Source organism: Octopus bimaculoides, chromosome 24, assembly GCF_001194135.2.
Source record: "Octopus bimaculoides isolate UCB-OBI-ISO-001 chromosome 24, ASM119413v2, whole genome shotgun sequence".
In the NCBI taxonomy this organism is placed as follows: Eukaryota; Metazoa; Mollusca; class Cephalopoda; order Octopoda; family Octopodidae; genus Octopus; species Octopus bimaculoides.
Genome location: NC_069004.1, coordinates 34,383,281 through 34,387,070, shown reverse-complemented (window position 1 = coordinate 34,387,070; position 3,790 = coordinate 34,383,281).

Here is a 3,790-nt window from a genome sequence, read left to right as displayed (position 1 = left end):
TATATATATATATATATATATATATATATATATATATGCGTATATTTGCATACATATATATATGCGTACGTATGTATATATATATATATATATACGTACACTCACACACGCACACACGCACATATATATACATACAGGTGCACATATGATACTTATATGCATATAAATATATGTACATAAATGTAAATACACACTTATGCGTATATTTCTACATGTACACTTTTTATGTATGTGAGCGTATGTCTACATTTTGTCGGTTTTGTGTGTTTATCAGGCGGATGTACGAGTAGACGTGTTGGCGGTGGTGGTGGTGGTTTTGGTGGTGGTGGTGGTGGTGGTTGTGGCGGTGGCGGCGTAATTAATCCCGGCGTAGATCATTTGATCAACTGATTAAGTTAGTGATTGTCTTATTGATGAAGCTAATGTCAGTGTGTGTGTTGATTAATGATCAAAACGTCTGAGAAGAGATGATTAAGGTGACTGAAGAGGAAGAGGGGAGAGGAAAGGGGGGGAGTGAGAGAGGAGGAGGAAAACAGCGTAGTAGTAGTAGGAGGAGGATGAAGAAGAGGGAGAAGTGGAGGAAGTAGGGAAATTTGCGGAACGCGGAGATGGTGTTGAGGGCGGTGGATGTAGCAATGTTTGTGACGGTGGTGGTAGTAGTAGTAGTAGTAGTAGTAGCAGGAGGAGGAGGAGTAATAACGGGAATGTTGGTGTTAGTAGTGGTAGTAGTATGATAGTAGCAGCAATAATAGTAGCAGTAGTAGTAGTGGCCACAGCAGTAATAACAGCAGGAGAAATAGCAATAGTAGTGGTAGGGGTGGTGCTTATCTTGTTTTGGGTAGTCCTGGTTGTAGTTTTGGTGGTAGCAGTGTGATACTGATGGTGGCAGGTATGCAGTATTAGTACTAGTGGTGGTGGTAGTACCTATTGTAATAGTATCAGCGCTGGTGTCGTTGTTGCTGTTGTTGCTGTTGTTGGTATTGGTTGTAGAGGTATTAGTATAGTATTTGTGACGGTTGCAGTAGGCAGTCGAATGTTCCATGAAGTACACCATACTGCGTTTCAGAAGGAGACATTAGTCAAAGAGGGCTGGACTGTACAATGTCTGCAAGAAATTTCAAAATGGCATTTAGATAGAATGACCCGAACAACATGTCTCCTTGACCGTGTCACTCATGAGCTATACAATTATAATTAATAATAATAATAATAATAATAATAATAATAATAATAATAATAATAATAATAATAATAATAATGCTAAATTCCTCGATGCAGATCCATGCAGTGGCTTTCATGGCTTCTGATCTTAATTGATTGGAAGTGTTATCATGTATATTGTTTTGTCATGGTATAAAAAGATAGGCCACAGCAAATATTCTGCTCAATACCACAGATTTACTTGTCAGTTGTTTGGCCATAACCAGTTGAGCATGTCCCTTGGTGGCTGACGATATGTACATCTCTGATCACGAGCAGAAATAGTGAGGGAGCATCATAGCCATGTGTTGAGAGGAATTCTTTGAGGTTTGGAGAATTCACCTCTGGAAATATGGGTGTTTCGTTCAACATCCTTAAAACAAACCTTATTCAGGGACCGTTTTGAGCGAGATGGACCACTCGACCTGAAGAAAATTCTAAATGGGCCCCGCCTGCAAGGTCATGCGTTGTTTACCTTGATATGAAATCACCATGTCACGCACATATGGTTGTGAAGCATGGCCTGGTGTAGCCTTATCAGACGGATAGTCATGACGGGTATACTGCGCCTCGTATATTTGTATCCCAATGTCACTTTGATGGAATGCGCTGCTCTCTCACTCAATATTATAATTAGAAGAAGAATGGTATCAAATTTTTCCACAAGGCCTGACATTTGGGTAAGGAGTTAATCGATTACATCGACCGCAGTGTTTCACTGGTGCTTGGTTTATCGACGCCGAAAGGATGAAAGGCAAAAGTCGACTTCGGCAGAATTTGAACTCAGAACACAGCGACGAGCGAAATGCTGCTAAACATTTCGTCCAGCGCGCTAACGATTCTGCTCGCCGCCTTAATAATAATAACAATAATAGTTACAAGTAGATTAGGTTGACCCTGCAATAATGAAAGCCAAAGTCGACTTCCGTGGCATTTCTTCCGATTTTACGTTCAAATGCCGCTTTACAGTTTTCCCAACGCACTAATGATTCTGCCATAATAATAATAATAATAATAATAATAATAATAATAATAATAGCAGGATCCATCGTTGGAGCCTCCAAGCGGTTGTTCGACCTGCTAAAATTAGCAACCAAATCTCAAGCCAAACATTCGATAATGTGTGCTTCAGCGTTCCTTAAATATAGGAAAAATTGAGGGAATGGCCACAGGTGGGATGGCCTTGATCATCGGTCTCTTCAATGACGGCTGATTGACGGCTCCTCCGTCAGCCGCGACGATGAGCATTCAGGCTTTTGTTGTTGTTGTTTTTAACAACTGAATTACTACTCGTAAAATTAAACCTGTAAGTGGCTGAGTATTCCGCGCGCACGTGGAATTCTCAGGCAGAATCAAGATGGAGCTATGGGGTAAGGCTGCACCACTGAATTACTGATATCAACTAGAAATAGAGAGATAAAGAGAGTGAGATAATAGAGAGAGAGTGTGAGATAAGAGAGAGAGAGTGACAAAGAGGAACGGTAAAAAATGGAGGGAGAGAGAAGAGTGTGATAGAGAGGGAGTGATAGAGCAAAGAGAAAGAGACAGAGGCGAGGGATGGAGAGGAATAGGAAGAGATTTCGATTCCAGATTCTCAATTTTTTACCTACGGCCATACTGGGGCACGGCAGTAAAGAATTTTTTTGTTTTTTAAAGCCTGGTATTTATTCCATCGATCTCTTAGGCAAGCTGCTAAGTTACAGATTAGTACTTTATTTATCGATCCCTCGAAAGGACGAAAAGCAAAGCTGACTTACATGAGATACGAACGCAGAAATCGGTGAACCACATAGCAGATAAGACCTCTGTGTGTGTGTGTGTGTGTGTGTGTGTGTGTGTGTGTGTGTGTAGATAAGCTCAGTGCGTGCATGTATGTGAAGTAGATAAAAATTATAAGAGGTATACACGCAACGATAACAGACGAATTATAGCTGCAAAGATAATGTAATATAATTTTAATATATGTATTATGTGTGGACACAAACACACACGTGTGTGTGTGTATAGATAGATATATTCACGCACGCATACGTACGTACATACATAACCATATTTACATATTTGTACATTGACAACGGACTTGCAAGTGTGGTATCGCGCAAAGTTAGATGTAATAGAATGTGCTAGCGTTGAGATTAGAGCGATAGTACTATCAAGAGAGAGAGAGAGGGGGGAGTGATAGCAAGTGATAGATAGAGAGAGATGTTGAGAGTGAGTGACAGGCGCCAGTGAGTGAGTGTTAGTATGAGGGCGTATCATTTGTGTGTTTGTGTGAGTGAATGAGAAGATGGTTAGAGAAAAAGATTGTGGCAGGAGGACAGGAAAATAAAACGGGGGGAGGCACAGGAAAAATTAGTACCCTCCTGGGAAATCAACCTTGAGAGTTAATGGAGGAAAAAGTTGACAAGTCCAATCAATTATAAGGGAGATAACCCAGCGCACTTCAATTGTCTTGGGGACGGACTGATCGTGAGCGAGAGACAGACGAACAGGCAGACAGACTTGGTTAAACAGATAGATGCTTAAATATAGCGCTACACAGGAAGGCAGGCACATACTGATATATATATATATATATATATATATATAT